The sequence below is a fragment of the Ochotona curzoniae genome, unplaced genomic scaffold (assembly GCF_017591425.1).
Source record: "Ochotona curzoniae isolate NIBS_2020 unplaced genomic scaffold, NIBS_Ocur_1.0 contig_3498, whole genome shotgun sequence".
NCBI lineage: Eukaryota > Metazoa > Chordata > Mammalia > Lagomorpha > Ochotonidae > Ochotona > Ochotona curzoniae.
Window position 1 is genome coordinate 15,008,938 of NW_024465885.1, and position 15,263 is coordinate 15,024,200.

The following is a 15,263-nucleotide window of genomic DNA, read 5'->3' on the forward strand; positions in this document are numbered from 1 at the left end:
AATCAAGTAAGCCAAATCAAATAAGAGTCAAGGCCACAAAGCAAAGAGAATTTTCATTCCATAGCTATGAACTTTTAAACAGTATAATGTTGGTCGGGAACTTTGCAAGGATCAACTTGTAGAATACTGGAAAAACTGTGAAAAATGATAAGCCAGGTTCAGGAAGAAGAAAAAGTGAGGAACCTACTTTTTCTGTCAAGGACCAGTTAGATATTTATGGTATCTGTCATGGGACCATACAAAATTATCAACCTAAAAATTAACCTGCAATAGATGATTGAAGTATGATTTCTCTCTCCCCCGCCATAGCTGCCTTTGCACGTCCAAGCTATATGATTTCAAGGCCTTTGAGGCCAGGTGTTCCCCACCCTTGGAACTTGGAATGGAAAGAAAAACACAAGCAAACAAAATGACTCAACTACTTTTTTCATTATTGTGGAAAATAGAAAAGGGCTTGGTAATTGACAGAAAATGGGATTATTTTAGTTCCCATTTGGGGAGGATTAAATATTGTAACATAAAATAATAATCCAGAAATTACGGATGCATTGTAGCAAATCCCATCTTATTCCCTCCATCTGGTGTAGAAATAACATTTAAAAATACATAATATGCAAAATTATTCAGGTATTTAAAACAAAAGAGCTCCTATTACATGCTACATCATGAGTGAATATTTAGGACATCATGCTAAGTGAAACAAGGCTATCACACAAAAGTAAAGAGTGTATAAGTTGGGCCCGGCGGCATGGTCTAGTGGCTAAAATCCTCGCCTTGAACGCACTGGGATCCTATATGGGTGCAGGTTCTAATCCCGGCAGCTCCACTTCCCATCCAGCTCCCCGCTTGTGGCCTGGGAAAGCAGTGCAGGACGGCCTTGGGTCCCCACTCCACGTGGGAGACCTGGAAGAAGTTCCTGGATCCTGGCTTCAGATCGGCAAAGTACCGGCCATTGCGGTCACTTGGAGAGTGATTCATCGGACGGAAAAGATCTTCCTCTCTGCCTCTCCTCCTTTCTGTATATCTGACTTTGTAATAAAAATAAATAAATCTTAAAAAAAAAGAGTGTATAAGTCTACCAAATTGAGGCATCTAAAATAGTCAGAATTACAGAAACAGCAAGCAGAATGGTTGTTACTGAGATGATGAGGATGGAAGGGAACAGAACTGAGGCTTAATTTGCAAGGATGAAAACATTTTGGAGATTGGTTATATGACAATGGGAATATATTTAAGACTACTGAAATGTACACTTAAAAATGGGTTGAAGTGACAAGTTCATTAGAAATAACATAGTTTTGGTGAGTGAAATACACCAAATTGTTATCTGTGCAAGATGGATCCACCAAGACCAGATGTAAATTTGAAACGAAAACAATAATATTTTAAATCTGAAAAAGTAATGCTTATTTTTCTGCTGTTATTTAGATACTTGTTCTTAATGAGTGCAGTGAAAAATGAAAATGTTCAATGTTCTTATACAGCAGGATGATTATATGAATGATACTAAAAATGAATACCTTGGAAGAGACTAGAAGTTTATATTATCATACACTGTATATAACGAACACAAACAAAGGCATCTTAATTTTTTTCAATTTAAAATTGTTTTCATGAAGATTTAACACCACACCCAAGAATGATTTGACTGCACGTATCATAGTCACACAGTTTTTCATATAAGAATAACCCATCGATCAGTTACAGAAAATGGTTTACACTAAAATGAAATAAACTTACACTTTGTCATATAATATCAACCTATCTCTCTGATAGCTCTATGATAATATCTCTTAACAAAAGAACAAGCAAAAAGATCCTTCTCTAAAAGAAACACTCTTTACAGAAGGAGTATCCATTTAAGCAGGCTCTTCTGTATAATTAATGTATAAAAGATAACCCAGCAAAGAAAATCTTTGGTGTTATTAGCTCTTTATGTTCCTAATCCATCTTCTTAGACAGTGCGCTATTAGATGAAATCTGCCTCTTCTATCATGTAGCCTACCTCCCTCTATTAGGAATCTCAATACCCATGAGTAAAATTAGAGCTTAAAAAAGGATTATACTAAATTTTAAAAAGTTACTCTTGTAGATATTAAACAAATGAGGTTACCTCCCATCACAACTCATGTCAAGCAGGACTTTCTGCTTAAATAAACTGTATAAGTCCCAGTGATTTTTAATTTTACAAAACAAAAATTGTTAAATAGTGCAAATAGCTTTCATATGCCCTACAACCAGCTTCTTTATTAGTATTATTATTCATATTGTTAATATATTTCGCACAATTAATGATACGCTGATTCCTCTACATTTTAAATCCAGACTGCTTCTAAACTTCCCACTCCTCCAAACCTCCTGAATTATTCTGTGTTCATACAGAGTTTTCATTTTATCTCCCACTTATTAGAGGAAACATGTCTTTCTGGGTCTATCTGATATTATTTAACTGGATGTCCTCCATGTGCATTCATTTTGCTGCAAATGACAGACTAACTAGTAAAACATATTAACAGATCATCTGAAAACTCAAAACAGCCTCAGTTTCTTTATATACACAATGGGGCTGGCATCATCTAACTTAGATTGTAGGGAGAATCAAATCTATAACATATAGTGCATCTCCTGACTTACCTATAATGATAGTTGTTATTTAACATACCTTTAATATCATCTTTCTACCTATCTGCTTGTTTCTTGTTTACAAAATGTGGTCCTGATGACAGAAGATCCCAAAATATTGTTATATTATTTGGGAGTAAATATCTTAATTGCTGCCATGTTATTCTGGGCAAATAAAAATTAACATTCATTAAATACCATAAATTTACCAGTCTAATCTCTTTGCAAGTTTCTTGATTTAATCCTAGGTGAAACTATTGTTCACATCATTTGGATGGTCAAATTGAAGGAAAAAGAGATTTCATAATCTAGTATGAGATGGAGTGAGGATTTGAACCCAGATAATCCAATTACAGCGCCAGCATTCTTATCTGCGATTGTTTTATTTCCCCCTCAAAAAAAGATCTGTTCCAAGATTATCTCATTTTGACTGGCTTGAGCAGAAAACTTTGGCCCAGTAAAGCAAGTTCTAAAAGACATTTAGGACCATTAAACCAAAACAAACATTAACAAATGAGGTTTCATTTATCTATGTCTAGCTAAGAGAAATAACCCAGTTTATTCATACATGAGGCACTGCATGCATTTGTTTCTCTACAAATGTTCAAACTCCCTTCTTCAGACAAAATATATTACTTTTCCAAGTCTTTGTCAACATAGCTTCTGGTTTGGTTTAGAACATTCTATTTTCTTTGACTATGGAAGATGGTTAATAATAAATGCTGACTGAATTAAATAAGCTTTGATATTATCTCATGGTACAGTGGTTGCTCTCTATATTATTCTTATTGTCCTGAATAAAATAGAATGTTTTCTTTTCTTAGGGATGGTTTTTATACCTTTTATGTCATAGTTCTATTACAGCATCCACTGTGCTGTCATGCATTGTGTCTACGCTTGATAAATATTAATTCAAATCGAATTGAATTGTTTATGAGAGGAGAAGAAAAATGTGAGAGCACCAAGATTTAATATCTTTGGGCTTCCTACTGGAGATTAATCAAAAAGAAACTATGAATTTTTTTTATGACATATGGTTTCTTCCCAGGAAGGCAGATTCAAATGAAAGAGACTAACTGTGGCATATTTACACACTGTGTCTCAGAACTTAGTAGCTACGATTCACTTTAATTTCATTCTTCTCTTCCTTTGCTCTCTCAACCTGACTGCTGATAAACAGTTTACCCTGTATGTGAGTGAATACCCGAGCCTGATTGGAAGGGGTTTCTGACAGCTATACATAAAAAGATTTGCTGTTTCTGAAAGCAGCAGAACTCTACTGGACACTCAGTCAGTGCCTCAAGCACAGCATCCACCGGATCGGAGCAGTCACTAGTCTGTCACATCATCTCCGCTGCAGTACAAGCTCAGCCCACTGGTTTTCCAGGCCATGACGCATGGGTTGCACTCACAGACACTTAAGGTTCTCAGCATCCATTTGTCTTAAGCTGGGCTCAAGTATTTGGTCTGAGCTGAGGACAAATATAGGCTGAGTTCCATGATAACATTGTCTAGAAAGTTGGTTTCTTAAAAAATGTATTTACATCCTATGAAAACATAATATTATCCTGTTACTCACATAATATCCTTTGGTGATTTTTAGTGACAAAATTAAGTTTATGGCTTTCAGAATTAATAGAAAGACCTAACTTTTGCTTATATGTTTAGCCTAGTACCACATTCTTATTTTTTAAAGCAACTGCTATGTACAATTCACCTAACCATATGATTTTTTTTTTAATTTAAACAGTTTTCTATTGTGGGAACATTATTCTAGTTTCACATGTGGGGTTTTTTTCATGATAAATATCATTTGCTATTGGAGGTCTTTGAGGATCTCCACAGATGTTATTTCGGATGTCACTGAGTATCAACTATGGGCCTATAATTGTTCAAGTTGTTAAGGGTCAACATGGGAGCAAAAGAGAAAGGTGCTCATGTTGTACTTATATTTAATTGGAGGCAGGAGACAGGATAGGTTAAAAAAACACAAAATGATGTCAAATAATAATGATTCATAAATAAAATGGAGTGCTACAAAGAGAAAGAAAGAAATGATGGAACTGAAGCTGCAACATGTGCAAATGGCTCAAGCTGGGGATATGTTTCACATGCTTGGGCAGTAGAGGACAATGACCTTGGTTACTTGTTGAGTGAGAGAATAATAGGAGTAGTAGAAAATTAGGCAGAAGCAAAATCAGGACAGATCTGAGGGCCACTGAAATCCAAAAGATAACTTACTTTAGTGATAGGCTATGATTTGCGCTTGGAGAATGAAGGCATTCTGAAAGCCAGTAGAGTAATTAGGAAGCGTGGTATTGGTGACTTGTGCCACATCTAAAGTGTACTTTGGAGCAGAGTCAGACCCATCACTGAGACCCATAAATGAGAGGGATGAACAGATGAACTGTCAGGAAAGTAGAGGAATAAAGTTGGATCAAGTTTATTTATAGTATTCAAAGTACTCTGTCTGCACCTACATGGCTAAAACAATATTTGTGTGTGTCTCGCTTCCACTGGTTTGAAAAATCATCTCATCTGGAGCAATGAATATACCCTGTTTTGTTCATCCTTATCATCCTTAACATAATAATCTGCAAAGATACATCATGCACTCAAGATTATTTGCTGAATTGAACTGATTTAATCTTATTTTTATGACATGAATTTCCTTATTTTTCTTTTAAATGAATGGAACTGTTTAAACTTGTAGTAAGTTAGAAGACATTTTCTTGGAATTTTTTTGTGGAATGATTTTCAGATTCTGAGCAGATCAGGAGCAAACAAGAAGTACTGAGGAATTAACTACACTTGCAGTCATCCCTACTTTTCAATTCCAGACTCTCTGTGACTACCAGATTCTTATATTTTTGCTGCAGAGTGAGGAAAGGGGAACTAAATGCCTTTCATATATCTCCTTTATGTTTCTTGTTAGATCTTCATTGGAGAATCATGATCATGTCAAGTCCACCAACCAGTCTCAGAGACTTTCAAAGATCTGTGGAATATAGAGCAAATCACTGCTGTCCAATTTTGTTGCTGAAAAATGTGCAACGCTTCACATACAGCATGTAATTCCATGCAATGTCCTAAAAACATGAAGTAAGAGTGATAAATATTGCATGCAGTACATTTATAAGTGGTTATTCCTGAGTTTAAAGAGTGCCTGTCACCTATACCTATACAAATCATTCACAAATATGTACAGACAATCCAGCTCATGAAGTGGTGCTTTGATAATGTGGAAAAAGTAAATCAACTTTCAAAGACTCCTTATGACATTTAAAACAAAACAATGAAACTTTGGTTCATAGGTATGTCAAAAGACTTTCATGGTTCACTAACTTTAAGTTACAAGAAACAACATGAGCCTTTCAAAGCAGATTGACAAAAATAGAAGAAGTAGGGCCCGGGGTGATAGCCTAAGTGGCTTAAGTTCTTGCCTTGGACATGCCAGGATCCCGTATGGGTGCCTGTTCTAATCCCAGTGGCCCTGTTTCCCATCCAGCTCCTTGCCTGTGGCCTGGGAAAGCAGTCGAGGATGGCCCAAAGTCTTGGGACTCTGCACCCACATGAGAACTTCAGCTGCTAGACCACTATGCTGGGCCCACAATCAAAATTCTATTTGGCCCAGAAATGCATGTAACAGATGCAAATTCATCTGGAGGAATCAGAATAATATTTATGAGTCACATATTTGTATGATATAATTTAATTTAATATTCAATTTAAATCTCAGCCAATGAGAGATAAGAGTGGTTATTTGCTGAAGTAGTTAAAAGACTCAATTAAGGACTGGCTGAGCTCAAAGTCAGAACTACTCTTCCAAGTCCAGCTTTCTGATAGTATCTTGGACCTCAGTAGTAATGTCAGGGACCTGGGTGCTTGTCACCCACATGGAAAATCTGGATTGCTTTCAAGGTTTCCAGCTTTCTCCTGTCCAGCCCAGAATGCTGGGGAATGAACTAGCTGCTAACAGTTCACTGTGTTTATCTGTATACCTCTCTGTGTCTCACTCTGCCTTTTGAATAAATGGGTAAACATGAAAAACATTTAATTAAAAATATCAGGGTGTGGTGAGAATTTAGATTTCCATCAAGTTTAAAAAAAAAAAGACCTAGCCTGGGGAATCAGGAGATAGTGAAGATTATCATGTAGGGTTCATATGCATAGGCGCAAAAGTTGAATATTTTACAATCTGTTAAGAGGACAGCAAGAAGGAAGTAGATAAATTAGAAACATTGTCTTTAATTTTTTCCTTTTTGCCTAGGGCAAGTCATGTAGAGAGGAGGAAACACACTTTTCCCCCTTTTGAAGGCAAGTTCTTCCATTACATCCTTTAGTTGTAATCTGTGTTACAAAAACTTTTATGGATCTGTCTAGGTACTTTAAGTGGTGTCTTTAGAGAAATACTTATGGAAAAAATGCATTCTGAGTTCTGAACAAATTATTCATAATAGACTGCTGAGAACAGTCCTTGGAGGATTTCATGTGTAATTTAAATTTAAGGATAAGTTTCAGTTTTTATATGTTTCTCAAAAGTTATCATATTGTGACTTTAAAAACCTGGCGCGATGGCGCAGTGGTTAAGGTCCTCGCCTTGCACGCCCAGGATCCCATATGGGCGCCGGTTCTAATCCTGACAGCCCCGCTTCCCTTCCAGCTCCCTGCCTGTGGCCTGGGAAAGCAGTCGAGGACGGCCCAAAGCTTTGGGACCCTGCACCCGCATGGGAGACCCGGAAGAGGCTCCTGGCTTCGGACTGGCGTAGTACTGGCTGTTGTGCTCTCTTGGGGAATGAATCATCAGACAGAAGATATTCCTCTCTGTCTCTCCTCTCTGTATACCCGCCTTTCCAGTAAAAATAAAATAAATCTTTAAAAAAAATGTTCTTGAATTTGAAAAAGAAATGACTACAGTTGTTCATATATTCAAAAATATTAAAATGTTCTGTTAAAAATAACAATTGAATTCATGTCAATACATATGTTTTATTGAAAATGATCTTGGTTTTGTGGTCTCCCTAATGGAAAATTTTTAAAACTTCCAGAATACTTCTTAATCTTTCAGGTTTTCTCTTATAGTCATCCTGGCTTTTGAAACTATGTGAGGTGAAGTTATCTGTTTAGACATTGATAGAAAAAGCCACCATGAATTAAATCAGAAATTTTACACATAAAGACACTTAAAACATAATTTCTAACATACATAAAAAATCTAGGAAGAAAAGAAAAACAGGGATTTGTGAAACATGGTAGCTGCATTTCAGAATTGCATTTTAAGGGCTTAAATGGAATCTGAATATAATAGAGTGTTAGTTTTAATTTCAAAGCTTAATACTAAATTTGCTTAAAAAACCCTCTTCGTTCAGGTTTTTGAGATGATATTTTATGCTTGCTACTGTGTACTGCAGTTGTACAAAGTCAAGAAAATAAAGTTACTTTGTCTGGCATTTGGAGCAGCATGCCATACATGCTATCAACTTGGTGAAGCATCACCTAAACAATATTTTAATTACCCAGTAGAAGATTTTGAAGAGTGTCTCTTATAAAAATCTTTCTAGGAAGGTAAATTTGACTTCCAAGAATGGTTGAGAAACTCAAGTGTTGAGTTGAATGTTCAGTTCTGTAAATCCAAAACCACCTGCACAATCCAAACTGGTAGATTTGAATGGCAAGGTAGGAATAGAGGGATTCAGAAAAATGCATGGAAATTATGTATGCATATATATCAGTATAATTATAAATTACAAACCCGTAAAAATCAATGTGAAGTCTTATATTTAAAAGGAGAATTAATCTGGTGAATTTAAAACATAGTACTCGTAATACAAATGACATTGAACATCACATCATTAAAATGCTTCAGGAGATAAATTTAGGTTATTGGATTGTGATGTTCTAACTCTTAAATTAAAAATGGAAGTCCAGGAATTCATGTACTTAATCCTGGCTGCATGATGTATTTATATAGCCAGATGCTTAATGTCTTATAACTTCAAAGTAGCATTTGGCATGCTAAATGATAAAATTCTTCTGTATGAAATTATATGTATTTTTCTCTTCAATGAAGAGTCTACCATCATTCTCAAAGCTTTTGAAACAACTATTGTGGATGTGAGGGTACAATGAATTTAGGCACTGCTTGGGATCCCTACATATCATGCCAGAGTTCTAGTTCGTACAGGGGGTAGTACTCTTCCAACCTAGCCTCCTGCTAATTCATCCTGGGAAATAGTAGAATAAGATGATGGCATGGGTACCGGGGTTCCTGTCAAACATGTGAGAGACCAAGATAATCAGCTTCAGCTGATGATGGCATTTGGGGAGTGAATTAAAGTAAGATTCTCTCTTTTGTGCTATATCTCTCTGTGTTTCTGCCTTTTAAATAAATAAGAATAAGTAAGGAAACATTAATAAAATAAAGATCTGTTCGTGAATAAATGCATTTTATATGTTTTTCTGTCAAACATAAAATGAATGTGATACCAATTCATTGCACTCTTATACTTTAGCAAAAATGTAACCATGCATATACAATTTATAAGAAAAGTATGCTAATAAAATACAGTTCTCATTATTAATAAATAAGCAGCATAAGGTAAAATGCCATCTTTACTAGATTTATACTTTGAGTACATAAATATTTAAAAGAGTCCTTTAATTTTTTAAATTAATATTTGCTTTGTGTTTGTTCAAGGAAACTCTTCAAATGATTCACATTGCTTTTGAAATGCTAACATGAGCTTGTATCTATTATTTAAAAACTCATATTCCTGAGGTAAGTGGTGAAAAACACAAATATTTTTAGCTACATGAATAAACAGACTAAGAAGTAACAGAAAAGCAATTTTAAAACACTTAGTGATCTCTTCTGAGTTACACTGTAGTAGTAACAACAGATGACATCATAGGTAATTCACTGTTACCCAATGCTATTCTAGGTGTTTTATGTTTACTACATAAATTAATACAATACAATAACTTTAAAAGCAGCTGTTACATATTAATAACATGTTATATGTTAATTTTATAACTTGTCCATGAACCTTTTTTTTACATAATTTGTCCAACTCATCAGGAAATCCTGTTAACTCAATTATCAAAATACTTCACAAAATTTCACATCCTCCTATTAACTCTATTTCAAGCATGTTTATCAAAGTCATTATCATCTTGTTGGATCATTGAAAAAATTTCCTCATTTATATGTGTTCCACTGAAATTTCTTCCCAATAAAAAAAAAATCCAGAATGATCATTTTAAAATATGGTTAGTCAATCAAGCTGTTCCTATATGACAGGCCCTACAACAGCTCCCTGTAATTCCCACAGAAATGTCAGCATCATCACAATGGGCCTGAAGGTCACACTTAAGAGGTTTCCCAACTTTGGCTACAAACTTGATTTAACAGAAATTTTAAACAAATATTGATGCAGATATCCCATCAGAGATATCTTGGTCAGAGATATAGCCTAGAACTTAACAACTGTTAAAGGATCTCCAAATTAAATGATTTTTATGTGCAGCCAAGATTAAAAATCTCTGCTAATCAAAATATGCTCCTGTTTGCCTAGGTACCAATATTGCTTCCTCTCAGTTTTTTTTAAGATTATTTTTTATTGGAAAGTCAGATACAAAGTGGCTGCAGCTGCCAGAGCTGTGCTAAGCCAAAGTCAGGAGCTAGGAAGGAGCCTCCTCCAGGTCTCCTACTTGGGTACAGGGTCCCACGGCTTTGGGCTGTCCCGGACTGTTTCCCAGGTCACAAGCAGGGAGCTGGATGGGAAGCGGGGCTACTGAGATTAGGACCGGTGCCCTTTGGATCCCGGACACAAGCAAGGTGAGGAAATTAACTGCTAGGCTACCAAGTCAGCCCGCCCCTGCCCCCCAGTTTTTCTTCTATACACAAATGTCAGTTTTGAGTGAGACCTTCTCCACCAGCTCAGTTTAATAACAAAATTCATTCTCATTTTTGCTTTTTGTCCACAGCATAACAGCATCTGATTTATCATATCTTTTGCTGAACATTCATTTTTCTTTGCATTATTTTTTTATTTTCGATTTTTTCCTCTTCTATAATCAAAGTTCTGGACTAGTAGCTCATCTGCTAAAATATCTTCATACATATTTGTGTAAAAAATGATGTTGGCAAGTTACCTGACTTGTTTTGTCTCTGTTTCCCTCCTGGTAAAATTAAGATTAAATCATACTTCACAGGGTTGTAAACAACGGAGGAGTTAATGTAGGAAATTAGAACAATTCCCGACTCACAGGAAATGTATGCAAATGTGTTAGATAACTTAATTTATAATATTTCTCTTAATTTTTTGCTTTAGCTACTGACTCCCAGGTGGACACTGGACTGCTTCATATCAGAAATACAGACCCGTCTAGTGTTGTGTTGGTAACCCTGCCCCTTTGTAAAACACAGAATGAATCTGTAGCATTTATTCACTTCTATGCTGTAAATACTCCCATCATGGTCACTATCAAACTGTTAGCAGCATAACAAATCTAATAAAATTCCTGACTAAACCATCTCTTGTAAAATGTTTGCATCATCCAGCTGCCAAGATCCTACTTCCAGCCATATTTGTCTTTTACTTGGGTCTCTTACTCTCATTAATAATTATCTATTTATTTTTCCTCTTATTCATGGGTTACATGTTTTGTGACGTCAGTGGATGCTTGAAACTAGGAGAGTACTGACTCTTGCATAAACTACGTTGTTACCAATACATGCACACGTATTATGATAATGTTTAACTCATAACTAGCTACAGTATTAGCAACAAAATGTAGTCATAAAGTGAACATAATTTAGTATGCTTTACTCACCTGTACCTTTGTGATAACACATGATGAGCCAGTGCCCATGTGATGAGATGTAGTGAGATGAACAATACAGGCATTCTGACACAGTGTTAGGATCATTAAACCATCGCATTAACATGGTGAGAAGACAAGGCACAAGACTGGAAATCATGCTAGATGAAGGTATTGATTTTTGTTTGTTTTGGTGTGTATGTGTGTGTGTGTGTGCACGGAATTTTTTTCAAGTATAATTGAATGCTGTCTCTTTTTACCTTAAAAAAATTTTTCTTTTTATTATTATCATTTGTTGATACAGTCCAATAGGCCCTGGGAAATCCTCTATCCCCTTCCCAATTTCCTCCTCCCTCACTGAATTCCCCTATATAATTAATATAGTATAGTTCTTCATACACAGTCATATGTGCATCATTGTGGGCATGGACAATGGCAGAGAGTCAGCATCCTATTGTCAAGATACAGTAAACAGTTTCATGGGAGTCCATCTTTGTCTAGAAGTAGAGATGCATACTGCATTGTATCCTCACATCTGGATATGATAGTCTCCATTACAAAGTTACTGTATATCCCATTAAATGAAAAGCCACAATACAAAAACAGCAACAGGAAGAAAAATAGTAATTTATAATGACATGAAGTTAAATAACATACTACGTAATGACTAAAGTGTCGCTGAAGAAATGAAAATCAAGGACCTTCCTGAAGAAAATGACGCTACTGTATGATCTATGAGTCACTGAAGAATTTAATCAGAAGAAAGTTTTGAAGAGATAAAACTAACAAAAAAATCAAAATCCATGAGATATAATTTCTGCTGATATTTGTTGGTGAGATATGTCTGCTGTAGGCAATGAATAGATGGGTTTTGTTTTTTAATCCAGTCTAATTCATGACATCTTAAAGCCTTCGCCATACCATACACAACTGCACCTGATGTGCTACTACTAGAGTTCTTGATCTGCTGGCCTTCACTTCTGAGGGCTACCTGGACCTATCTTTGGTGAAATCTGTAGGATGCCACGTTATTGCAATTCATTGAGTCAGAAATGAGTTTACTTTCAGTTCCATGCATGTGCAGTCCTGCCCAATAGCCCTTGCCTCCTTAAACAAAGTTGTGTCCAACACAGCTCTAGGAGGCAGACTGGGCTGTGAAATCCACCCTGTTCCTGCACCACCCATCTGACCCGCCACACTCTGTCTCTGCTCCTGGTCAAATCAAACAGACCAGCAGGACAGGCAGTTCTTTGTATTCACCTCTGCAGCTCCCGGCTAACTTCCCTTCCCACCTTGCTGCTGGTGTAGTTCTGGCTGCTGGTGGAGTCCAGATTGCCGCTGGCTGAATGCTGCTGGGGTATCAGTCACTGCAACTCCACAACATTGGGTTTGCTGCTTTCCTGTGTCTGTCAGCCTCCAGGTATCCCTCTGCTGTTGTTCTGTCCTATTTCCTGGAATGTGCCCTGTTTGGTTCACATTGGCTAATATCTCTCTGTCTGTTTAAATGTATCCTTACCCTATTCTGCCATCTTGATTCTCAATCTCTCTTTTTTTTTTTAAAGATTTATTTTTATTATTTTCTCATTGGAAAGGCGGATATACAGAGAGGAGAGACAGAGAGGAAGATCTTCCGTCCGATGATTCACTCCCCAAGTGAGCGCAACGGGCCGATACTATGCCGATCCGAAGCCAGGAGCCTCTTCCGGGTCTCCCACGCAGGTGCAGGGTCCCAAAGCCTTGGGCCGTCCTCGACTGCTTTCCTGGGCCACAGGCAGGGAGCTGGAAGGGAAGCGGGGCTGCCGGGATTAGAACCGGCGCCCATATGGGATCCCGGGCGTGCTAGGCGAGGGCCTTAACCACTTGCGCCACCGCGCCGGGCCCTCAATCTCTTTTTAAAAAATAATTTATTTATATAAAGTGAACAAATTTCACATATTTAACAACATGGATTTAGAAACATAGTGATATTTCCCACCCTACCTTCTGACCTTCCCCATCCTCCCTCTGTGTCTCCTCATTCTTTTAAAAACTTTTTTTTTGCAATGGAAAACTATCAATTCACTTAACAATCACAGGCTTAGTGTTGCATTAATTATCAACACACAGCAAGTACAGAATTTTTTTTTAATCCTAATATTCCTTAAGTATATAGACAAAGGCTGTAATCAGTGATCAAATCCAAAACGTCAATCTCAGTCATATAGATTTCATTTTTGTACTCTGTGTGTTAATTACTACAAATCAGGATAAACATGATACTTGTCTTTTGGAGACTGGCTTATTTCATTAAACATAATGGTTTCTAGTTGCATCCACATTATTGCCAAAGACAAGATTTCATTCTTTTTCAATGGCTGAGTAGTATTCCATAGTGTATATATACATCATATTTGCTTTGTCCAGTCATCCACTGATGAACATTTAACTTCATATCTTGGTTATAAAAGAATTTAGTTACAATAAACATACATATACAAGTAATTGTTTCACATAGTGATTTCATTTCTTTTGGGTAATTTCCCAGGAATTGGATGTTGGGTTCACGTGTTAGATCCATTTTCAATCCATGAGGAATCTGAGACCCATCTTCTCTAATGATTTTAGTAGCTTACATTCCAACCAGCAGTGGTTATGGATACCCTTCATACCACATCCTCGCCAGCATTTATTATTTTCTGACTTCTGCATGATAGCCATTCTCAACAGGGAAAGGTGGAATCTCCTTGTGATTTTTATTTGTAATTTCTATATGTCTATCAGACATTTGAATTTCATCTTTTGAAAATTGCCTGCACATATATTTTACCCATTTCATAGCTGGATTGTTTGTTTCATTGCTGTTTAGTTTCTTGTACTTCTTATAGATCCTGGATGTTGCTCCTCTGCCAGTTATATAATTTGCAAATATTTTTTCTCATTTTTTCTGCTGGCTTTTTTTTCACTTTGTTTATGGTTTCTTTTGTAGAGCAGAAAGTTCTTAGCTTGATGTAATTCTATTTATTTTTGTTTTATTTGACTGTGCTTCTGGGATCTTCCATATGAGTCATCACCTATGCCTTTGACTTGCAGAATTTCCCCAATGCTTCTCTCTAGTAACCTAATATTATCAGATCATAGATTTAGATCTTTGACCCATTTCGAATTGATTTTTATATGAGGTATAAGGTAAAAATTTTGTATCCAATTGTCCAAGCACCATTTGCGGAAGAAACTGTCCATTTTCCCTGCATTGACTTCAGTTCACTTGTAAAAAATAAGTTGGCTTAAGATGTGTGGGTTAATTTCTGGGATTTCCATTTTGTTCTACTGATTTTCATGTTTGTTTTTGTGTCACGGACAGGCTTTTTTTGTTTTCATCATAATTTCCCTATAGAATACTTTGAATTTTGGTATGGTGATGTCTCTTTTCAACTAATCAGAGTGCTGATAGAGACTGTAACATTTCAACATGCATGTGGGTGAATTTTTGCTGCATCTAATATGATGATTGTATTTCTTAATTGTGTCTGTTAATGTTTGTACAACTTGAAGCACTTTGGCAAATCTGAATAACATTAACAATGCTGGTCTTTTCAAAATTTTAAAAAAATATTTCTTTTTAACGGAAAGGCTGATTTACAGAAAGGAGGACAGAATAATCTTCCATCCACTGTCTCAATCCTCAGATGGCCATAATTTCCAGAGCGAGGCAGATCTGAAGCCAAGAGCCAGGAGCCTCCTCAGTGTCTTCCAGGTAGGTCCAGGACCCCAAGGCTTTGGTCATCCACCACTGCTTTTTCAGGTCAGAAGCAGAGATCTGGGTGGGAAATGGAGCAACT

General features: G+C 36.4%; 1 protein-coding gene across 1 annotated transcript in view; it reads right to left on the reverse strand.

Moving 5' to 3' along the window:
- EPHA6 (EPH receptor A6) overlaps positions 1 to 15,263 on the reverse strand; it is a 795,505-nt gene that overhangs the window by 119,593 nt on the left and 660,649 nt on the right.